General features: G+C 39.0%; 1 protein-coding gene and 1 long non-coding RNA gene across 30 annotated transcripts in view; one reads left to right on the forward strand and one right to left on the reverse strand.

The window, feature by feature from the left end:
* Window positions 1-12967, reverse strand: part of adgrl2a (adhesion G protein-coupled receptor L2a) — a 531217-nt gene extending 518250 nt beyond the window's left edge. For 9 of the 29 annotated variants that reach the window (XR_011668247.1, XR_011668246.1, XM_071344517.1 and 6 more), the window contains exon 1: window positions 12377-12967. The gene's annotated coding sequence lies outside the window, so the exon portion shown is untranslated. The remainder of the gene's footprint in view (window positions 1-12376) is intronic. The other 20 variants (XM_071344492.1, XM_071344515.1, XM_071344493.1 and 17 more) reach the window with 5 other exon arrangements.
* A 120-nt stretch (window positions 12968-13087) lies between these two features.
* LOC139540668 (uncharacterized) overlaps window positions 13088-25636 on the forward strand; it is a 52197-nt gene continuing 39648 nt past the window's right edge. The window contains exon 1 of the long non-coding RNA XR_011668249.1: window positions 13088-13461. This is a non-coding gene — a long non-coding RNA (uncharacterized lncRNA). The remainder of the gene's footprint in view (window positions 13462-25636) is intronic.

The raw sequence follows: 25636 nt of genomic DNA on the forward strand, positions 1-25636 counted from the left end.
AAAATACACCCTATGACTGCCCTGCTAATGTGCCTTGCTGGACCTTGTAAACAGCTACCTTTTTAAATACACGATTGTATTTCATTACTGAGAAATGCGGTATGACAAACAGAGGAGAGCGACAGTGTTACATTTCATGCTCAGAGCCGTCATTACCCTAGCTAGATCAGGGATGGGCAACTTTGATGGGGTAAAAGGGCGGCCACAAAATCTGAACTCATCATGAGGGGCCGCAGTGGCTCGCGGGTCTCTCTACCCACATCCATACCCACACGTAAGTTAAATGTTGTTGGGGGCCCTCACCCACCTAGCGAGCGAAAGAGTTTAGCGCCCCCCCCCACTCTTGACAGCGGAGAGAAAAAAATGTACGTTTTAGAGTTAATTTCCTGCAATTGCAGAAAATGTTGCCGTTGTAAAGCAAGTTTGCTGCAATTCTACACATTTTGCCATGGGTTGGGAGGGAAAATTAGCAGTTTTACAGATCATTTCCTGAAATTCTACATATTTTACGATAAGATGTAGAGAAATGTTTGCAGGTTTTTATATGATTTCTGAGTGAGAGTGGCTAACAAAATCAATGGGTAATTTGACCATGATTAGTAGAAGTTTAGATAGCTGGCTAGACTAATTTACCAATCTAAATTTTTTTTGCTGACATGGCTAATTGAGTGACTGTCAGTGACTGACAATAACAAGAGAAAAACTGATGATGCACAACCATATTTTGGAATTGCACCTTATGTGATCAGAAGGGGTTTCCTGTGCCCTGGATCATACAGCACACTCAGTACTGTGCCCTCAAACAGAGACGGTCCTTCGAAAAGCTGCTCTTGACAAAGATGCATTGTTGAGGTTAGCCTATAACCCACTGCACTGAGTGGCTACATCTACGAAGCTCATCTTGACTACAGTGAGGCTTGTAACAAGGCGGCAACTGTCACAGCTAGACCTGCTGCTTTCTCGGTAAGAGGCACTCTCTCTCTGTTGACCATATAGCGGTATCACTCTTCTATCCCTGACAAAACAGAAGCTATATAGATGGTGGGTCAACTCAAGAGGAATTTCCAGGGGAAATGCTGAAAAACAGAGGACAAATGCCACTCCCAACAGAGATGTGTAAACGCCCAACTGAAGCCGTTAAAAAAAAAAAATCAATATTACATATTTTCTGGGTAACAATGAAGTACCGTACTGTGATTATGTTTTACCATTTTAATTTAAAACAAACAAAAATAGCTTCTTAGCAATGAACATTTTCTCATGCAAGAATTTTAGACTGTCTGGGAGTGGTCTGAGTGAAGAAGGGAAAATGGAAAACTAGCTGTTGTTGGCAGAGAGGTTTGGAATTCTCTTTCTTATTGGTCTATTAACTCATTTACCACCGGGTGATGTCACCAGGCAGGCCAAAACTCCATCCCATAAAAACAGGCTGAAATTACTGCCTGCCTTTTCAAACAACTCTTAGACAAAAAGGGCATTATTATAATTTTCTCAATTTCACAGTATTATTCCAACCTCATAATGTTGAAATATATACAAAACACAGGCGAATCACGTTTTTGACTGCACTGGGCCTTTAAGTGAAATATCGTCCCATAGGAAGGTGAGATTTAGTTCCATTTGAGCATGAATGTAATTTTTCCTTCTACAGAACATAGCTTTAATCTGGCAATGAGACTGTGAAGTAAAAACTGACCTCCATTGGACTGAACTATTTGTTCAATATATTTCAATATATTTGGTGTTGATGTTTTACTCTAATACTGTTACCCTAACAACATGTCGCTAGTCCGTCCTTACAGCAAACACCCTGCTAGGGTGCTGAGGGCATCCAGCCTGAGAGATGAAGCCCGCATGATTTAGCAATGATGTGATTTCTACAGTGCCTTCAGAAAGAATTCACACCCCTTGACTTTTCCCACATTTTGTTGTGTTTCAGCCTGAATTTAAAGTGGATACAATTGAGATTTTGTGTAACTGGCTTACTACACACAATACCCCATAATGTCAAAGTGGAATTATGTTTTTAGAAATGTTTAGAAATGAATAAAAAATGGAAACGTGAAATGTCGAGTCAAAACTATTCATCCCCTTTCTTATGGCAAGTCTTAATACGTTAATGAGTAAAACTGTACTTAATAAGATGCATGGACTCACTCTGTGTGCAATAATTGTTTCACATCATTTTTGAATGACTACATCATCTCTGTACCCCACACATACAATTATCTGTAAGGTCGCTCTGTCGAGCAGTGAATTTCAAACACAGATTCAACCGCAAAGACCAGGGAGGTTTTCCAATGCCTCGCAAAGGGCACCTATTGGTAGATGGGTAAAAATGAAAAAACATACATTGAATATCCCTTTCAGCATGGTGAAGTTAATAATTCCACTTAGGATGGGTTATCAATACACCCAATCACTAACATGATACGGGTGTCTTTCTTTACTCAGTTGCCGGAGAGGAAGGAATCCGCCCAGGGATTTCACCATGAGACCAATGGTGACATTAAAACAGTTAAAGAGTTTAATTCCTCAGAAAACTGAAGAAGGATCAGCAACATTGTAGTTACTCCACAATACTAACCTAAATGACAGAGTAAAAAGAAGGAAGCCAGTACAGAATAAAAATATTCAAAAACATGCATCCCGTTTGCAATAAGGCACTAAAGTAAAACTGCAAAAAAATGTGGCAAAGAAATAAACTTTATGTACTGAATACAAAGCATTATGTTTAGGGCAAGAGTACCACTATTCAAATTTTCAAGCATGGTGGTGGCTGCAAGAAGGACTAGGGAGTTTTTTTTTTTATTATAAAAAGAGCTAAGCAAAGGTAAAATCCTAGAGGAAACCATGGTTCAGTCTGCTTTCCAAAAGACACTGGGAGACACATTCACCTTTCAGCAGGAAAATAACCTAAAACACAATGCCAAATATACACTGGAGTTGCTTACCAAGATGACATTGAATGTTTCTGGGTGGCCTAGTTACAGTTTTGACTTAAATTGTCTTGAAAATCTATGGCTGTCTAGCAATGATCAACAACCAACTTGACAGAGATGAAGAGTTTTAAGAATAATATGCAGATGTTCCTGCCAATCCAGGTACTAAAAGATCACAGCTGTAATCACTCCAAACTGAATTGTAACATGAATTGACTCAAGGGTGTGAATACTTGTGCAAATGAGATATTTCTGTGTTTCATTTTCAACACATTTTTGCAAAAATGTCAAAAAACTTGTTTTCACTTTGTCATTATGGGGTATTGTGTGTGGATGGGAGATACATTTAAAAAAAATAAAAACATTTTGATTCGAGCTGTCACACAACAAAATGTGGAATAAGTCAATGTGTATGAATACTTTCTGAAGGCACTTTAGACAAGAAACCTTAACAAATTTTAAATCCACTGTAATTTGTTGTGGCCTCACATTAGCTAGCTAGCAATATTTAAATACTTTTTACTCAAAAAACGCAGTTAGAGGCTATAACGACGGTCATTTCTCTGTTGTAGCATAACACAATGAATCTAATGTTGTAACAAAACAATGGACAGTAGTGAGGTTATGGTTCATATTAAACAACTGAAATGAAGTGCCACATTAGCGACAAATGTTACGACATTGCGACAAATACACCCCTGTGTGATTAAGCAGCAAGAAAGTGGTAGACTGGCTCGACAACATGCCCACTATCCTGCCAGGTCTAAATCCCTAGTTAGGGGTGTGAAAAGAAACACAGAGACCCAAGGAGCAGGGCTGCATTGAATGCAGATTGTTTTCTTTTCACACCCCTAACTAGGGATTTAGACCTGGCAGGATAGTGGGCATGTTGTCGAGCCAGTCTACCACTTTCTTACTGCTTAATCACACAGGGGTGTATTTGTCGCAATGTCGTAACATTTGTCGCTAATGTGGCACTTCATTTCAGTTGTTTAATATGAACCATAACCTCACTACTGTCCATTGTTTTGTTACAACATTAGATTCATTGTGTTATGCTACAACAGAGAAATGACCGTCGTTATAGCCTCTAACTGCGTTTTTTGAGTAAAAAGTATTTAAATATTGCTAGCTAGCTAATGTGAGGCCACAACAAATTACAGTGGATTTAAAATTTGTTAAGGTTTCTTGTCTAAAGTGCCTTCAGAAAGTATTCATACACATTGACTTATTCCACATTTTGTTGTGTAACAGCCTGAATTCAAAATGTTTTTATTTTTTTTAAATGTATCTCCCATCCACACACAATACCCCATAATGACAAAGTGAAAACAAGTTTTTTGACATTTTTGCAAATGTGTTGAAAATGAAACACAGAAATATCTCATTTGCACAAGTATTCACACCCTTGAGTCAATTCATGTTACAATCAACTTTGGCAGCGATTACAGCTGTGAGTCTTTTCACAACCTGGATTGTACAATATTTGCACATTATTCTTAAAAAACTTCTTCAATCTCTGTCAAGTTGGTTGTTGATCATTGCTAGACAGCCATAGATTTTCAAGACAATTTAAGTCAAAACTGTAACTAGGCCACCCAGAAACATTCAATGTCATCTTGGTAAGCAACTCCAGTGTATATTTGGCATTGTGTTTTAGGTTATTTTCCTGCTGAAAGGTGAATGTGTCTCCCAGTGTCTTTTGGAAAGCAGACTGAACCATGGTTTCCTCTAGGATTTTACCTTTGCTTAGCTCTTTTTATAATAAAAAAAACTCCCTAGTCCTTCTTGCAGCCACCACCATGCTTGAAAATTTGAATAGTGGTACTCTTGCCCTAAACATAATGCTTTGTATTCAGTACATAAAGTTTATTTCTTTGCCACATTTTTTTGCAGTTTTACTTTAGTGCCTTATTGCAAACGGGATGCATGTTTTTGAATATTTTTATTCTGTACTGGCTTCCTTCTTTTTACTCTGTCATTTAGGTTAGTATTGTGGAGTAACTACAATGTTGCTGATCCTTCTTCAGTTTTCTGAGGAATTAAACTCTTTAACTGTTTTAATGTCACCATTGGTCTCATGGTGAAATCCCTGGGCGGATTCCTTCCTCTCCGGCAACTGAGTAAAGAAAGACACCCGTATCATGTTAGTGATTGGGTGTATTGATAACCCATCCTAAGTGGAATTATTAACTTCACCATGCTGAAAGGGATATTCAATGTATGTTTTTTCATTTTTACCCATCTACCAATAGGTGCCCTTTGCGAGGCATTGGAAAACCTCCCTGGTCTTTGCGGTTGAATCTGTGTTTGAAATTCACTGCTCGACAGAGCGACCTTACAGATAATTGTATGTGTGGGGTACAGAGATGATGTAGTCATTCAAAAATGATGTGAAACAATTATTGCACACAGAGTGAGTCCATGCATCTTATTAAGTACAGTTTTACTCATTAACGTATTAAGACTTGCCATAAGAAAGGGGATGAATAGTTTTGACTCGACATTTCACGTTTCCATTTTTTATTCATTTCTAAACATTTCTAAAAACATAATTCCACTTTGACATTATGGGGTATTGTGTGTAGTAAGCCAGTTACACAAAATCTCAATTGTATCCACTTTAAATTCAGGCTGAAACACAACAAAATGTGGGAAAAGTCAAGGGGTGTGAATTCTTTCTGAAGGCACTGTAGAAATCACATCATTGCTAAATCATGCGGGCTTCATCTCTCAGGCTGGATGCCCTCAGCACCCTAGCAGGGTGTTTGCTGTAAGGACGGACTAGCGACATGTTGTTAGGGTAACAGTATTAGAGTAAAACATCAACACCAAATATATTGAAATATATTGAACAAATAGTTCAGTCCAATGGAGGTCAGTTTTTACTTCACAGTCTCATTGCCAGATTAAAGCTATGTTCTGTAGAAGGAAAAATTACATTCATGCTCAAATGGAACTAAATCTCACCTTCCTATGGGACGATATTTCACTTAAAGGCCCAGTGCAGTCAAAAACGTGATTCGCCTGTGTTTTGTATATATTTCAACATTATGAGGTTGGAATAATACTGTGAAATTGAGAAAATTATAATAATGCCCTTTTTGTCTAAGAGTTGTTTGAAAAGGCAGGCAGTAATTTCAGCCTGTTTTTATGGGATGGAGTTTTGGCCTGCCTGGTGACATCACCCGGTGGTAAATGAGTTAATAGACCAATAAGAAAGAGAATTCCAAACCTCTCTGCCAACAACAGCTAGTTTTCCATTTTCCCTTCTTCACTCAGACCACTCCCAGACAGTCTAAAATTCTTGCATGAGAAAATGTTCATTGCTAAGAAGCTATTTTTGTTTGTTTTAAATTAAAATGGTAAAACATAAATCACAGTACGGTACTTCATTGTTACCCAGAAAATATGTAATATTGATTTTTTTTTTTTAACGGCTTCAGTTGGGCGTTTACACATCTCTGTTGGGAGTGGCATTTGTCCTCTGTTTTTCAGCATTTCCCCTGGAAATTCCTCTTGAGTTGACCCACCATCTATATAGCTTCTGTTTTGTCAGGGATAGAAGAGTGATACCGCTATATGGTCAACAGAGAGAGAGTGCCTCTTACCGAGAAAGCAGCAGGTCTAGCTGTGACAGTTGCCGCCTTGTTACAAGCCTCACTGTAGTCAAGATGAGCTTCGTAGATGTAGCCACTCAGTGCAGTGGGTTATAGGCTAACCTCAACAATGCATCTTTGTCAAGAGCAGCTTTTCGAAGGACCGTCTCTGTTTGAGGGCACAGTACTGAGTGTGCTGTATGATCCAGGGCACAGGAAACCCCTTCTGATCACATAAGGTGCAATTCCAAAATATGGTTGTGCATCATCAGTTTTTCTCTTGTTATTGTCAGTCACTGACAGTCACTCAATTAGCCATGTCAGCAAAAAAAATTTAGATTGGTAAATTAGTCTAGCCAGCTATCTAAACTTCTACTAATCATGGTCAAATTACCCATTGATTTTGTTAGCCACTCTCACTCAGAAATCATATAAAAACCTGCAAACATTTCTCTACATCTTATCGTAAAATATGTAGAATTTCAGGAAATGATCTGTAAAACTGCTAATTTTCCCTCCCAACCCATGGCAAAATGTGTAGAATTGCAGCAAACTTGCTTTACAACGGCAACATTTTCTGCAATTGCAGGAAATTAACTCTAAAACGTACATTTTTTTCTCTCCGCTGTCAAGAGTGGGGGGGGCGCTAAACTATTTCGCTCGCTAGGTGGGTGAGGGCCCCCAACAACATTTAACTTACGTGTGGGTATGGATGTGGGTAGAGAGACCCGCGAGCCACTGCGGCCCCTCATGATGAGTTCAGATTTTGTGGCCGCCCTTTTACCCCATCAAAGTTGCCCATCCCTGATCTAGCTAGGGTAATGACGGCTCTGAGCATGAAATGTAACACTGTCGCTCTCCTCTGTTCGTCATACCGCATTTCTCAGTAATGAAATACAATCGTGTATTTAAAAAGGTAGCTGTTTACAAGGTCCAGCAAGGCACATTAGCAGGGCAGTCATAGGGTGTATTTTGTTAGGATGTATGGGTGCCATTGGAATATGGGCTTCTCCTGATACTGCGATGCCCTGCCTGTCGTGTTCTTGTGGATCATCATTCTCCTGAGTGCACTCCAGCCTATTCGTATCACTATTCGAAACATTTCAATCATCGGAAAAATACATTTCATCATCAGTTTTATCAAATTTCCCTGGCCCAACCATTATTGGAATCCTGGCGCCATTAGTGGCTGCTGCAGCTGAGAGAGAGACGTAGTAGGCTAAAAGGTGCACAGACACGCACTGGTTTTTTATTTCTTAACACAGCACGGCAAGCCCCGAAACCCAATTGGGTGGTCAGGCTCGGGCTGAGAATGACAACTTTAGTGCACGTACCACCAAAAGTGAGGTGTGTGTGTGTGTGTGTGTGGGCGCACATGCGTGTGTGTGTGCGCACATGCGTGTGTGCACGCACATATATTTACAGACATATTTTATTTTGTGTCTATATTCAGTCTTCATTATTATTATTTAATTAAAAACAAATAAAAAACAAAAAATTCTATTTAGTTGTACTTCTTTTAAGTTGATAATATATTTAATAATAACAGTAATTCATATTATTATTTTCATAATTTGTGGATAATGACATAGTTAATTAAGTTACTTGTTTGTCAGAACATTTTTGCATTCTTTCTGTCAAAGCTGACAAAAGCCTGTGAATATACGGCACAAGAGAAAATATAACTGTCTCATTGGTTACACTTACGCCCGCCGCTTGTGACACGCTACATGTTCTATTCAAGAAAAAGAGACGCCTAACGCACGCAATATGGTTCTGTAAAATATATATAGTTGGCCACAACCAGTAACAAAACATATTTGTTTTCCTTTAGAGCTGTTTTATGCCACGAGCCATGAGTTTTACAGCTATGCCTTTAAGTTCTTTGTGTTTCCGTTTTATTTCCAGAATCCTATTCAGAGGAGCACCAAAAGGGGCAAACTAATGAAAAAGAGATCCTAGATAAGCTAAGGATGGCTACCACTTGACCAGTGGAAAAACAATATAGAAACTATAGAAAAATATCCTCACTATTTCTTTCACGGGTCTAAATTGACCCTTATTTATTGTCACCATTGTACATGCTATGTCATGTCCCTGGAAGGAAATTCAAAAGGCAAGCAGAAAGTGTTACCTGCCATTTCAGAAGGTAAATAATCATCCACTGCTACAGATGCCTTTGGCAAGTGGAAACAAATGTTTCATAAAATAGCAGGGAGGGGAACACCCTGGCTCATAGTGTTATACCGATTGCCAATAGTAAAATAAAATCAGTCATAAAAGGGGTGGTATTTTGGACCAAAGACCTGCACATTACATACAATTTGCCTTAGCCCTTTTTAGAGCCTTGTTTTTTCCATTTAATGGCGAGTGATTATCCACACAGTAGGGCTCCATATAGGAGAAACAGCAACAGAAATTATTGTGTCCGAAAACGCCTCTTTGTACAAGACATATTAACCATAATTGAGTGTCCGTTGAAGGGCTCATCGTGTGTCATTTTACTTGCGAAGGAAGTCACTTTAACTCTGTGAATGCATGTACTCTTGACCTGTGTCAATCTGGTGTTCCTGACGTTGTGAATAAAAGCAACAGCACAGCTCCGGGACATTCTGGACGGCATTCGTAAAAAAGCACAGCGGCACTTTCACACCACTTTATTTGGAGGAGCCTAGTCAAACAAAGCCCCAATGTGACTACGGTCACATTCTGAATGTGGGTTCAGTTCAATAAGAATATTTTTTTTTTTGCCAGTGTGCACAAAGGGGTCACAGTACAATAACAACTTCAAAATCAATAGTGCATTGGCTCAATACAGTCATAACAGATTAGGCTATCTAGTTTGGTTGTGTAGCTCCAAAACTGTAGGAGACGCAAAATCATCGACACGATCCCATTGAAGTGGAGGAGATGCTCTAGCATGCCACTCAATCATACCTGAGCAGACCTCCCTTGGCATGTAGTGTTATCTATTCAAAAATATGAAATATAAACATTAATAGCGGTTCTTGATTTTTTCGAGCCTTCACAATAGGATACTGTACAGTATGTGCCTCTTCTCCTCAAATACACGGTTTCTTTGAGGTTAAAATGAACACTTTACTATTTTTGCTTGATCACAATAAAATGTAGGCTGCAGCTACAATCAAGAATAGAGAGCTAATGATAATATGTACCAGTTTGGTCCCCGAAGTCCATAGAGAACCACACTGAGTCTATTGATCTGTGAGTGGAAATGAACAGAGAGGCAGAGGAGCAACCCGGGCTCTGGTACATCAACAGCTGCAGTTCTTTGAAACAGGACGCGCTCCCTCTGACACAAGACTGGGTCGAAAAAAAGCGACTGTTGGTTTGAATTAAACAATACCACGCTTATAAAGGCATATTGGCTCGGGAAAGTGTGATTGCATAGAGCTAAAAGACATAAAACAGACCAACACGTGAGAAACCACTGAGAAGCCTATAAATGGCCTAAGCTATACATGGGTGTATGATTCGCAACAGCTTGAAATGTATCTAATGGTACTCTTTTCAACAAGCTTCTGACAGTTAACCAGATACTCTCTCTGTTCATAAAATGTATATGCCTATACCTATTCTGCAGATGTATTACATTCATAATCCTCAACTAATACACAATAATAGATAAAAAATGTAGAATATCAAAACAACCAGTATTGCAGTTGAGTGGAAATAAAACTAGAAAGACATTATTACATGTTCCCGTGAAAATATAATTCAAATGGCAAACAAAAAAGCAGGGAGATTGTGTTTTCACATAGAAACGCAATAAAAGGGGTAGAGACGGGCTACAAGTTCACCTCCCATTTTACTAACTCACACTCCCCCTACCCTTTCGGCATCAGCTAACCCTATTGGTTACAAGGCTGGAGTTCTCTCCATCGAGCAAGAGTTGTGACCACTGTCATTTGCTAATCTATTCCTTCAAACAGTGAAAATGAGTACTTGCATTAATTCAAACATTTTGTGCAGAAACTTGTGAAATGGCATCGCCCTTCATGAAAGGGGCTGGGGAAGAAGAGTAGCAATGTGCCTCAACCAATCTAATAAGAGTGCAGATTTTGTTCGCACACACTCTGTTCAAACAACTTCACAGTTGAGTTATAATATTAGTTGCATCATTTAAACTACCCTGTTTGCAGCCAAAAATAAAGTTACATTTTACCCTATGGGACTGATGAGATAGATGGACTAGAGCCTATTTGCAAAGGACTAAAGTATTATTCCATTTATATATTATTCCATTTATAAACTAAGACAATAAAATACAGTTAGCCATTCTAGATGATCAGCTATAGCCTATAGCTTCATCTGAGGTAGGTTTATTCCTATTTATATAAATTTAATATATATTGAGACGTTGGATTACTGACATTTTTATCAATATAAAAAGTTTATTTTTATTTTTTTATCTTCACCAATGAGTAAGCCTACATATTATGCTAATACATAACCTTTATTCTGTCATTGCCATATCTAACGCTGGCTGATCGCACGCAGAAACAAGTGCATATAATTGATCAAATCCAGCCAGGAACTTTCATTAGCCTTTCACATCAGCCTTTCACATCAGGCGTAACGCCTCACAAAATATGACAGAATCGAGAATCGTGCTGGTAGTTTAGTGGCGGAGAAGGGAATACTGGACTGGAGTAAAAGGTATGCTGTACAATGAATGATCAATATTTTGTTTTTCTCCTCTGTTCCACTGCTTCACACACAGCCGTTAGGACGCTGAGTTGGCCGGGGTAGTACATGAGCTCCGCTCCGCATATTGTATTTTTCTCCGGTTGTTAACACATGCAGGTTGACAAGATGGTTTTGGTATTGGTAAAAAATGCAAGTGCAGTAAAATTATCTAATTTACTGCCACTGTGCGCAACTGTGTTTCAAATAAGACACAGATAGATGATATCTCGTCGTCTCCTTGGATTTTATATTTTTAACCAATGATTTCACATTTTCAACATTCAAGTTTCTGCCTGTCGTATTAGGCTACATATTGTTCTTCAGTTCAATGCATTGCAGTTGAATTAACTCGTTTTACACATAATATTGTCTGCCTACTATGATGCAAAGACAGGCTATTCTAGAGTTTTCCCTTCTCAAAATATAGCAGTCAAGGCCCTGGCTAGACTGAAAGAGCCTCATTGCTCTCCAGAATCACAGCCACATTGATTCTTAGATCACTGCTAACATACAGCCCTATTCAAGCAAGGAACCCATTGATAGGCTACATGAAAAAAACAGCAAGGAACTCTATCTACAACTTTAAAGGCATAAATTCGATTCCAATGAAATGGTGCTTTACATGTTCTGGTTCATATAAACGTGTTCCCCCTCATTTTAATAGTTTCCATTCACTCAAACTGAGAGGGAGGCAGCTGACCAAATCAATCCACATCTGGTTGTTTTTATTAACCATTTGTTCAATTAACCATGGTATCCCTTGGATCATTTTAAATTAGCCTACTTCAAACAGTTCTGTTCTTTAAAAGTAGACCTAATTCATGGCAAACCTGCTCTTTGGTTTTTCATAGCTCGAGATTTTCAAGCAGCCTACAGATGGTTTGTTTGTGGTCTGGGAAAGTAAAATATACAACTGTAGTGGTGTGATTAATGACTTGATGTCCTCACATGTGTGAGTTGGAAAGTATATCTCTGAACTCGACAAACAATTCCCCAAATAAAGTGACACAAGAAAGTTACAGACAGAGACTTGTCAAGAGATTAAACCACTCTTGGATATGGTTGGTAACGTGATAGTAGGCCTAAGTAATAGGGAAATGCAGTTATCTTAAAGGAAATCCTTACCTTTCTGAGAAAACAGTCACGATAAATACGACGAAGTCAAGAGGCAGAAAAAAAATATGTTGGACAATAGCTGTGTGTAGAAAGCAGGCAGTCTTGTAACAGGAACTCCTCTGCAGATCAGAACACAGCAGTGTTGAGAGAATCTCTGCAGTTCTGATGCATGCTCCACTTATCTGGGACAGATAGGGCTTTATCAGGCAGCTGGTCCCTCTTTCAGCCCATACATTCCCGCAGACCGGACATACTCTTCCATGGCAAGGTGCTGCTCAGTCTTAACTCATCAACAGTTCTGCTTGAGCATGTAATCTCTTCTCCCCTGTTCGCCTGGAGTCAAAGCAACAATCCACAGAGTAGAAACCCGAAGAGACAGAGGGAAGAAGAGCGAACAGGCAGTGAAACCTGTTCTCTGCAGAAAAAAAAGGAGACTGCAGTTGATGTCAATCCACGCCAAGTTCCCCTGGATGAGAGAATGAGGTTCAATGGTACTGCAAAGTTTAAGGGGCTCGCGTTTGGGAAAAGATACCGCTCACAGCATTGAGAGACTTGCTTGATTCACCGGAGAAGGCTTCCAGTAAACAGAGCCAGTTCCCAGTGCAGTGAGTCGCAGCAGGGCAGGCTGCCTTCTGCAAGAGTCGTCTGTGAATGGACTGCTGTCAAAACCTGACACGGAGTCCCGATCCACACTGACTCGGAGTCGACACACGCACACATCCAATAGGAACGAATCATATAAACATATTATCATGTCCAGCAAGAAGAAATGCTCGGCCGTTTAGCCCTGACTGTCGCAAAGAAGATTACAGTGAACAGAGTACAGATGTGAAGTAGATTATCTATAAATATATGCCACTATTTAACTTCTCCATTTTCTTTTTGTGTAGGAGAGGCTCAATCCCCTCACAATAGGCAGTCCAGCCTATTCAACCAATGACTGAGGACTTATTTTTACTTGAACACTACCTAGCATCAAAAAGGAAGGAGCAGAAAAGTGCAGAGAGACTTTTTTTTCCAATTGGCCTCAATAAAAGACAGAACGACCATTGCAACAGTCCAAGGGGGAAGGTGATCTGCTACTGTAGAGAAAGGTGGGCAAAGCTGACCAATGACTAAACAATGTATCTTGTGTGATTGTGAATTGTTGCATAATGGTGACAAATTGTATAGCAATAAACTGTATGACAAGCAATCTAAAAAATATGTTTTATTTTTGAGCTACCATGGAATAAAGGGCTAATTATTCAAATAAGAAAAAAAAACATATCTCAGAATCCTATACATCAACGAATGCAATACCTGGCTATTTCATAATTTTTCAAACGTTATCTTACGTATTCATTTGCTTATTTTGGATTTAACTTCAGTGAAGATCAGTATTCTCAGGCAAAACTGCTAAGTGGCAACCATCAATCGGTGGTGATGCTGTGGAAAATGTTATGATCTGCTTGAGGAATGCAGTCCAGGAACATTATCAGGCACCAAGAGACTGGTATACACCTGGCTTCAATAAAAACGTCCTTTCAACTGTTGTAGGGAAATGTGAAATTGAGTCATATTCACCAGGTGAAGGTGAACGGATGAGAGGGGAATAGTTGTGTTTTCATAAGCATTTTAAATAATTATACAAGCGTTTTTTGAAGGGACAAAAAGAGAAAGCAGATGTTATAAAGGTCATCCAAAGGCAGACATTCATATTTGAAGGAATACCGTTTCTGTATAGCTAGAGAGAGTAGATCAAGACAGTCTTCTAGAGGGCTAAAAAAAGCAATTTTGTATGCATGTACTTCATTTCACTTTCTTGGATATATGAGACATATAGGCCTACATACATTCTATCATGTTACATTGTAGCTATACTTATTGAGTTACACCTGAATTGTTACACATATATTAACACATGATATGAATTAGCTACTTTGTTATTGATAACTGTTAATTACAATGTTACAATGACGATACCATCACACATTGAAGTGAGACCACCGACTTTCAGTACGTGGTCCCTATTTATTGTTCAGTGCATTGAGCCATTAAGGTTGGACAGAAATGTGTATTTGTGTTTATGATGAACGTATTTGTATTTTTTAATTGACCCTTTATTTAACAAGGCAAGTCAGACTGCTTTGATACCAGTGATATCTCGCATGTGGTTGCAAGTAATCACTTGCCAGACAGAAATGTTTTAAATGGTGCATGCTTGGGGCACCTCGGGTTAAAGTATAACTTTTTCCAGACCTGATTGCTTGGCCCACCTAGCTTGCAGACAGGGAAATGAGGGAGGGAACAGAGAAATCAGAGTTGCAAGATACTTTTTTAAAATCTGAATTAAAACAGTAGTAGCACCAATGTTGAATCAAGCCTTAGTGAAGGCTACCAAAAGAAGGCTACCAGGTAGCCTAGCGGTTAAGAGAATTGGGCCAGTAACCGAAAGGCAAGGTTGCTGGTTCTGAGCCGACTAGGTGAAAACTCTGTCGATGTTTCCTTGAGCAAGGCACTTAACCCTAATTGTTCCTGTAAATCGCTCTGGATTAGAACGTCTAGTAAATGAAAAATGTTTTGTTAGTGATAATGTCGATAAAGTGTATGTATCTGTTTTTATATTGGTTGTATGTGTTGGGGCACACTTTAGAGGAAATTTAGTCAAACATGAGGAGAATAAATATGGCTCCCTTGTTCCCATGAGTATCAATGACTTGTTTTTAACCCTCAATTCTTATAGTTTTTTCCCAAAAATATTTGCACACAAAACGTCTCTGTCTCTCCATGGACTACTTGATAATGATGGCTAATGATTTGTAGAGGTTGTGTGCCCAATAGATAGTTCACACCTTAGTTAACAGATACTTGTGTATAATGCTGATTATTTTTAACAAGTTTATAAGTTATCTGACTACATTGCCCTCTTGTTTCTTTGTTGTTGGCTTCCAATTCATATTGCAGCTAGCATATCTTAGCAGAGTTAAAAAATATATATATATATTTTTTTTTTTTAATAATTAAATTACATTTATATTGATTTCCTTTATTATTTTCCCCTAACCTTACCATCCCTCCCCTAATTGGAGTAAACTAATGGACAGCAACACTTAGGCTTCTACTTCCAGTTTATGCATACTATATACATTTTATCTCTGACCACCATCCAGTTTTGAGTTTCTATTTGTCATATATTTTTCAACTGTGCACTGATGTTTCAAAAAAGTTCTGAACCTTTCTATTCTCATAGTTTCTACAGACTAAATAAATATATATATTTTTGCTAAGAGTATTATTATATTTTAGATCAATATACTATGACTTTTTAAATCATGCAGCAGTGCTATTTGCAGAGTTAGCTCCAGGTAAATGTTGCAATTCTTCAGCCTTTTCTGAACCCGTGACCAAAAACAAGCTACATATAGACAGTACCAAAACAAATGATCCTAATGATTATGTCTCTTCGCTGCAAAATCTGCAGAGCTGGGATGGTTGTATCCCCATATACAGTGGAGAGAACAAGTATTTGATACACTGCCGATTTTGCAGGTTTTCCTACTTACAAAGCATGTAGAGGTCTGTAATTTTTATCATAGGTACACTTCAACTGTGAGAGACGGAATCTAAAACAAAAATCCAGAAAATCACATTGTATGATTTTTAAGTAATTAATTTGCATTTTATTGCATGACATAAGTATTTGATCACCTACCAACCAGTAAGAATTCCGGCTCTCACAGACCTGTTAGTTTTTCTTTAAGAAGCCCTCCTGTTCTCCACTCATTACCTGTATTAACTGCACCTGTTTGAACTCGTTACCTGTATAAAAGACACCTGTCCACACACTCAATCAAACAGACTCCAACCTCTCCACAATGGCCAAGACCAGAGAGCTGTGTAAGGACATCAGGGATAAAATTGTAGACCTGCACAAGGCTGGGATGGGCTACAGGACAATAGGCAAGCAGCTTGGTGAGAAGGCAACAACTGTTGGCGCAATTATTAGAAAATAGAAGAAAATAGAAGAAGTTCAAGATGATGGTCAATCACCCTCGGTCTGGGGCTCCATGCAAGATCTCACCTCGTGGGGCATCAATGATCATGAGGAAGGTGAGGGATCAGCCCAGAACTACACGGCAGGACCTGGTCAATGACCTGAAGAGAGCTGGGACCACAGTCTCAAAGAAAACCATTAGTAACACACTACGCCGTCATGGATTAAAATCCTGCAGCGCACACAAGGTCCCCCTGCTCAAGCAGGCGCATGTCCAGGCCCGTCTGAAGTTTGCCAATGACCATCTGGATGATCCAGAGGAGGAATGGGAGAAGGTCATGTGGTTTGATGATTCAAAAATAGAGCTTTTTGGTCTAAACTCCACTCGCCGTGTTTGGAGGAAGAAGAAGGATGAGTACAACCCCAAGAACACCATCCCAACCGTGAAGCATGGAGGTGGAAACATCATTCTTTGGGGATGCTTTTCTGCAAAGGGGACAGGACGACTGCACCGTATTGAGGGGAGGATGGATGGGGCCATGTATTGCGAGATCTTAGCCAACAACCTCCTTCCCTCAGTAAGAGCATTGATGATGGGTCGTGGCTGGGTCTTCCAGCATGACAACGACCCGAAACACACAGCCAGGGCAACTAAGGAGTGGCTCCGTAAGAAGTATCTCAAGGTCCTGGAGTGGCCTAGCCAGTCTCCAGACCTGAACCCAATAGAAAATCTTTGGAGGGAGCTGAAAGTCCGTATTGCCCAGCGACAGCCCCGAAACCTGAAGGATTTGGAGAAGGTCTGTATGGAGGAGTGGGCCAAAATCCCTGCTGCAGTGTGTGCAAACCTGGTCAAGAACTACAGGAAACGTATGATCTCTGTAATTGCAAACAAAGGATTCTGTACCAAATATTAAGTTCTGCTTTTCTGATGTATCAAATACTTATGTCATGCAATAAAATGCAAATTAATTACTTAAAAATCATACAATGTGATTTTCGGGATTTTTGTTTTAGATTCCGTCTCTCACAGTTGAAGTGTACCTATGATAAAAATTACAGACCTCTACATGCTTTGTAAGTAGGAAAATCGGCAAAATCGGCAGTGTATCAAATACTTGTTCTCCCCACTGTATATAACATTATATTGGTTGCAAGAATGTTGTATAACAATTTAAATTGAAGAACTCTAAGTTTGGAATCCAGCGTCGTTTTGTGTATGAGTTAAGAAATCATGTGCCATGGAATCAGTCAATCGAAAATATCTTCCCAACTATTTTGCTATCTATATAGAGGCACAGCTGTCAATTGTTTGGTCCTTAAATGAAACGGAAGAGGTATTACATATGATAACTATTGATGTAGTTAACAATTGTTTTTGACATTGTGAAAAGTTCTGTGTCTGGAAAGCCCTTGAAATAAACTAGAAAAACTCTCAATTCAACAGAGATGTCATTCTAACTGTAAACTAAATGGTTTGAAAGTTTAATCTATGAAGGACCCTTTGAGGATAGAATTTCACCTAGTAAAAGTAAAATACCTCGGGCAAACCTCCAAATATGTGTTCCACCATGGAACAGAAACAAACTATCTAGCCTACAAGTATGCTATTTCTCTCTTCAACATATTTGCATAGAACTACTGGACTTTCTTGACCCGTTAACCAAATGCAACACCTCTCTATATTAATTTGTTTGCATCAAACCAAGTTTTGTCAGATGCCTGCTGTACTCCCAGCGGATAGCGAACCCTCTGAGGAGATTCACAATCAAAGAAGCCCTCTCAAAACAGTGGAGGCTCAGTTAATATTTATGTAGCCATGGGCAACCCAGCAGCTTAGAGCTTTGACCTCCCTTCTTGTGCACCTTGTGGAGCTGCCCTCACACTGCAGAGAGTGAACTATGCACAGCGCTCATTTCAGAGTGGCAACAGTGCATAATGTTGTCTCCCTTGGTAAATCCTTTCCCATTACGCCAGGGTTAATCTGGCATTTCTACCCATCCGTTTCACTGAACGTGCCTGTCACAATCCTCGCTAAACATGTGTTTTCAGTCCATTGGTGAGTGAGGCAGGTTGGCTACAACTTCCTGGCTGACGCCCACGAGAGGAGTTCCTACCTATGAAACTAAATGTTAAACAAACTCACTAGACTTTGTGCTCCATATTTGTCCTTCATAGTTTTCCTTCGTGTGGTTGTCGTTACAATGGAACAAAGAGAGCTTGGGAGAGCTTAGCGTTGAGAGGTCCTTTTCTTTTCACCAGTCTGCAGTATGTCTCATGCATTGTTGAGTGTGCTGTATAAAGGCTCAGTCTCACCAGGTCATTTCTAAGAAAGTTAGCCTTTATGCGTTGTCACTGCAGTAGTCTTCAATAGTTTTAAATTGTCTTCTCCATTGCGTCACGCATCTATCTTCACCTCAAAGTATTACCTGTAAATCCGATGGAGTACTTGCAGATTAAGACATTGAACCGTGATTAATCACTTATCACTTAACTTATCTCAGCGATAAGGCAGTAAGGGAAACATGCAGTGGATGTGAGCATTTTGTCCAAGTAATGAACAAAAATGATTACCAAGGTAGTTATTTTTGAGATATGTTTCCAGAAATAAATAATTGATACAATCTTGATAAATAACTCCTAACACCCCATTTGCATTGCAATTGCCACTAACATAATGCTGATAGTCTTTTTTTAAAGTTAACCAACATATCACACACAGTTCACCTGACTCAAAATCAATAATAGATAATAAAGTCAGACTGACTTAAGCTTTTCCTCAATCAATACAAAGTTAAATTTTTTCGTCCATCTTTCATTATACCGGCCAAACAAAAGCAGCTTAGGTGCCCAACCAGCATCTAAACTGGAATCGACATGTGTATACTAAGAGCTGACAAAAACCAAGTAAAATATGATCAAATCGAGACCTAACTAATGACCTCATCATTTGGTTTGAATTTCAGTTATTTACAAATTTTTCCATTTAAAAATGTTGTTAATGCAATTTTTCACAAAGAATCCTGCACTTATAATTGGGTCGGCAGACAGGAAACAATTAAAAAGAAGTCAAACACAGGGAGGGCTTTGAGATCAAATTTGAAAAACCACCGTCCAGCATGGACACGTTAGGCTCTGGCTTGCACAACTGTCAAATAAATGAACTGTTAAATGACCAAAACGCCATATAAACAAATAATTCCCAAAAATGTATCATGGCATAAACACACAGAAGAATCCCAGAGTTTATTTGGCTGTTTTTGACATTGAATTTGCTGTAAAACACAAAACAACCTTTTTTGTTTCAGAAAACAACCAAGACCAAATGGTTTATATTTGTCCAATGGGTACATGAAAGCAAAAGATGTAATTATAAAATCCCTATTCAAATGTTGTGTGGAAATAGATGTGGTTCACTTGTGACCAGAGTTGGAGTCATTACTCCAAAAAAGTAATATATTACCTATTACTCATTAATTATTTAAACAGTAAAACATGTGTTTACTTATTACTCCCTGGGAAAAGTAATTAGTTACACTAATCATTGTATTACTTTTGCATTATAAAACAAAATGTTGCATGTCCTCACTCAATGTAAACAATGTCAACGTTACCTATGCACATACACATTCATCGGTATTTTTGAGGGGGATTCTACCGTGGATAAGGGCAGCATTTCCTCTACTACATACCAAGCTACAAGCTTGTTCAGCTCTCCCTGGGTTACAGCCTGTCCCCCTGAACGATTAAAATCAAGCCTTGGTTGAAAGAATGAGGTAGGCCAACAGTCATTTTCAGCAGCAGTGGTCATGCTTTGGGTCTTTCGCTACGAGTTTTGTCTTGGTATGTTGCTTTTGCAGGCACTCCAAGATATTGGAGGTTGTGTTCCGAGCAGTGGAGAGGTGTTTCTCTCTTGGGAACAGTTTACATTTTTCAGTTATATTCTTGTCATTTTGTCTTCCTACCAAATCAAAATAACGGGACTACTTCCACGCTGAGAAACTCAATGTTTTAGACGCTTCTGGCATTTTTCAACTCCCTCACCAATGCAGTTAGTAGCAGTGCGTGCGTAAACTGCAATTTGGTGAGAGGATGTCAGACTCTGGACAAAAACAATTACAATCTGGGGCGGGGGGATTTTTTTATATTGTGCCAACAGAGAAGGAATAATAATCATCACAAATATGTATTTGGATCAATAACTGTAATAGGAAGTGAAGTATAACAAAAGTAGCAAAGTAACGGCGACCTATCTGTGATCAGTGACTAAAATAGTATTACTCAAATTGGAACAGTACTCCGTCATATTACTCGTTACCGCAAAAAGTTATTATTACTGTAACGTGTTACTTTGTAACTCAAAACCTCCAACACTGCTTGTGAGCCATCAATAAATTATATACGGTGGCCAGTAATGGTTCAGCAGAGACCAACAGTTCTAATTTGCTTCATTTTGCCTCAACCTGCTCTGGATTGTGTAAATGTGGACATATTTTTAAACAAAATAGGTGGTATACCTATGCTTACTGAAGTCTCAGTACGCGTTGTAATGCCTGGAATGAAAATAAAGATGTATTTGCTCAATGTCAGGATTTTATGAATATTAATTTGTAAACAAAGCTTTTTGTAAAAAATTCTGTACACTCTGTCACAGACTTTGACATTCACCGCTTCGGAAGAAGTATGATTGGTTTGTTTTCGAACGACAGTGATCACCTATCATCCCAGACAACAGCCTAGTGGTTTTGTAACTACCCATCTCTCAAATACATACTTGTCTAGAATGAAAAATATTGTTTGTTCAATGTTATGAGGCATGGGCCATCTTATGGTGTTATCTAGGAATCTGGTTGTGGTTTCTTTCAATACGAAAACCTCTCCGATTGATTTATCTCAAGATTGCAGGCTTCATTGACAGACTCAAATTCTTCGAAAGAGCATAATACTGATAACATGCATATGCCCTGCAGCAGTGGCAAAAGGTTGGGAAAGTATGGGAATAACAAATAATACAAAAGACGACTCATTCTTTTGTGCAAAATTAACATGTTTGAATTGATGAGGAAATGTGCATCATACTGTAAATGCTAATGTCTATTAGCACTATATTTCTGTGTGTTAGTGGTCTCCCTCTATTGCTTTCAACACATGAGTGTGTGGATCAATCTTTTATCCATTTCCAGTGACTTAGTGAATATAACCCATACTATTTACTCTATGAGCTGTATGAGACCTTGTCCTTGTCCATTCCAAAGAGCCTCATCTGAAATATTGTCACCCTTTGAGTTGTCACCGTTTGTAAGGACATGCATATTTGATCCTTGAATGAAGGACCCCCCCAAAATAACTGCTCGGTCAAAGTTGTCAAAATACCAAGAAACTCAAAGGTCATATCTGACAATGATGAAGAATAGGTCTCTAGGATGAGGACAGTGGTTTCTAACCTCCCCCACCAGAACAATAATAAAAATCTAATGTATTAGTGCACTAATCTGTCCAAGTTAATACACTCTTGTACTAATTAAGATGAATACTATACCAAGGATAGAGATGAGCAAATATGTGACATCACAAGTCCCCTTAGAGGTCAATAATCTTTTAGAATAATTCCCTCCAGTTTTAATTGAGGGGAAAAAATAATTATTTCTTACATATTCATCATTGTAAATGCACATTCCTCCCTCCAATTGTGTATTCTTATTCATTTGACTAATTTAAAAGTAACTTCTTTGTGCTGGTATAAAGGATTGCAATTATAAAAGTTTTAAATACACGTAACTTATTTCCATAAAACATTATTGTTCTATAGACATTGGAGGGGACTGCTCAGCAATGCATAAAAAGTGGCCAAAATGAATGCTTAATAGTACCGCAGAATTGCTGCAGGGGGTCCGCATTTTATTTAAAATAAAAAATAAAATGTATGTGAACACTTATTATTTTATGAATGTCTCTCGCTGCTACAGAATACCATCGTAGGTACCATTTTTATGTCTCTGTGTCCAGTATGAAGGAAATGCGAGGTGGTTTCACGAGCCAATGCAAACTAGCATTAGCGCTATGACTGAAAGCCTACCGGAACAGTTAGCATGCTAGCTGTTCTTGTTCATCCGACTCTGGGGAAGTAGATAGCCTAAAATGCTTCGTTGCCAAAATCTCTAACTATCCCTTTAATATGGAGGAAATTACAGTCATTGGAGGTAATTACAGGTTTTTTGGTGTATAGAAAATTCTTAGTCTAAGTGGTAATTTTCGGGGTGGAAAACATACAGAAAAGATATTGAACTATATCTGTTGTTAAATACTACCATATTTGAGAACTAACAATCCAATTAAATCTAGACAGTCAGGGAGAATTGAAAATGTATGGCATATACCCATTGATTTTGTTATGTTTGAGCAGAGGAACACAGCATTAGCCATGACAAAATGCATAGAATTGCAGTAAATTAGCTTAAAAACTGCAAAATTGTCTCTACACTCCATGCTAAACTGTATAGAATTGCAGAAAATTTGCTTAACAACAGGAGCATTTTCTCTACAAGATACCTTTCTAGCTTATAGACTATGCGAGGTCAGTATAAGGGGAAGTCAGAATAATGAAACTGTAAAACTTACAAATCTCCTCATTTTAAAATGTTGATTACAGGTTTTACTTCTACTTGCCATTATCATTCACCTGATGATAAGATGTGACTTTTTTTGTGATAACATATAATGGGGGTCGCTGGGTCTCCGGTTTGCCTCGGTGGGGGTCCCTGGGCAAGAAACGTTTGAAAACCCCTGGCCTAGGCTATTCTGGTGTACCAGGGTTGGTGGCACTAACCGCTGGACCACATTGTTAAGGTTAGTGTACAGAGCCCGACAGTAGGTCCCTGGAAACATCAGCTGAGCAAGCTTTATTTGTGAAAAGCATATATAGTATGTAAATATTTTTAAATATACAGTTGAAGTCGGAAGTTTAAATACACCTTAGCCAAATACATTTAAACTCAGTTTTTCACAATTCATGACATTTAATCCTTGTAAGAATACCCTGTCTTAGGTCAGTTAGGCTCACCACTTTAATTTAAGAATGTGAAATGTCAGAATAATAGCAGAGAGAATGATTTACTTCAGCTTTTATTTCTTTCATCACATTCCCAGTGGGTCAGAAGTTTACATACACTCAATTATAATTTGGTAGCATTGCCTTTAAATTGTTTAACTTAGGTCAAATGTTTCAGGTAGCCTTCCACAAGCTTCCCACAATAAGTTGGGTGAATTTTGGCCCATTCCTCCTGACAGAGCTGGTGTAACTGAGTCAGGTATGTAGGCCTCCTTGCTCGCAAATGCTTTTTCAGTTCTGCCCAAAAATGTTCTATAGAATTGAGGTCAGGGCTTTGTGGTGGCCACTCCAATACCTTGACTTTGTAGTCCTTAAGCCATTTTGTCACAACTTTGGAAGTATGCTTGGGGTTATTGTCCATTTGGAAGACCCATTTGCAACCAAGCTTTAACTTCCTGACTGATGTCTTGAGATGTTGCTTCAATATATCCACATAATTTTCCTCCCTCAATATGCCATCTATCTAGCACCAGTCCCTCCTGCAGCAAAGCACCCCCACAACATGATGCTGCCACCCACGTGCTTAACGGTTGGGATGGTGTTCTTTGGCTTGCAAGCCTCCCCCTTTTTCCTCCAAACATAATGATGGTCATTTGGCCGAATAGTTATATTTTTGTTTCATCAGACCAGAGGACATTTCTCCAAAATGTACGATCTTTGTCGCCATGTGCAGTTGCAAACCGTAGTCTGGCTTTTTTTATGGCGGTTTTGGAGCACTAGCTTCTTCCTTGCTGAGCGGCCTTTCAGGTTACGTTGATATAGGACTCATTTTACTGTGGATATAGATACTTTTGTACCTGTTTCCTCCAGCATCTTTACAAGGTCCTTTGTTGTTGTTCTGGGATTGATTTGCACTTTCGCACCAAAGTCCTTCCTGAGCGGTATGACAGCGCGTAGTCTCATGGTGTTCATACTTGCGTACTATTGTTTGTACAGATGAACGTGGTACCTTCAGGCGTTTGGAAATTGCTCCCAAGGATGAACCAGACTTGTGGAAGTCTACAATTTTTTTTCTGAGGTCTTGGCTGATTTCTTTTGATTTTCCCATGATGTCCGGCAAAGAGGCACTGAGTTTGAAGGTAGGCCAAAGGTACACCTCAAATTGACTCAAATGATGTCAATTAGCCTATCAGAAGCTTCTAACGCCATGACCTAATTTTCTGTAATTTTCCAAGCTGTTTAAAGGCACAGTCAATTTAGTGTATGTAATCTTCTGACCCACTGTAATTGTGATGCAGTGAATTATAAGTGAAATAATCTGTCTGTAAACAATTGCTGGAAAAATTATTTGTGTCATGCACAAAGTAGATGTCCTAACCGACTTGCCAAAACTATAGTTTGTTAACAAAACATTTGTGGAGTTTTAAAGTTTTAATGACTACAACCTAAGTGAATGTAATCTTCCGACTTCAACTGTTATTAAAAAAACATTTCTGGAGTACCAGAATGGCATACATCCCAAATCTATTACTCAACGTTTTATCATGCCAATTTAGCCTGAATGAAATCTTTCCAATCGAATCAAAAGTTTTGGTTGATTATAAACTGAGTATACCAAACATTAGGAACACCTCCCTCATATTGAGTCCTCTGTGTAGTGGACCATTCTTGGTACACACGCAAAACTTTTGAGTGTGAAAAATCCCACAGCTTTTCAGTTCTTGACACAAACTGGTGTGCCTTGCAACTACTGACATAGCCTGTTCAAATGCACTTAAATATGTTGTTTTGCCCATTCACCCTCTGAATAGCACAAATACACAATCCATGTTTACGTTGTCTTTTTTTAAATTTATTTATCTGTTATTTTACCAGGTAAGTTGACTGAGAACACGTTCTCATTTACAGCAACGACCTTGGGAATAGTTACAGGGGAGAGAAGAGCCAATCGTAAACTGGGGATTATTAGGTGACCGTGATGGTTTGAGGGCCAGATTGGGAATTTAGCCAGGACACCGGGGTTAACACCCCTACTCTAACAATAAGTGCCATGGGATCTTTAATGACCTCAGAGAGTCAGGACACCCGTTTAACGTCCCAGCCGAAAGACGGCACCCTACACAGGGCAGTGTCCCCAATCACTGCCCTGGGCCATTGGGATATTTTTTAGACCAGAGGAAAGAGTGCCTCCTACTGGCCCTCCAACACCACTTAGAGCAGCATCTGGTCTCCCATCCAGGGACTGAAC

This window comes from Salvelinus alpinus, chromosome 16, assembly GCF_045679555.1.
Source record: "Salvelinus alpinus chromosome 16, SLU_Salpinus.1, whole genome shotgun sequence".
NCBI lineage: Eukaryota > Metazoa > Chordata > Actinopteri > Salmoniformes > Salmonidae > Salvelinus > Salvelinus alpinus.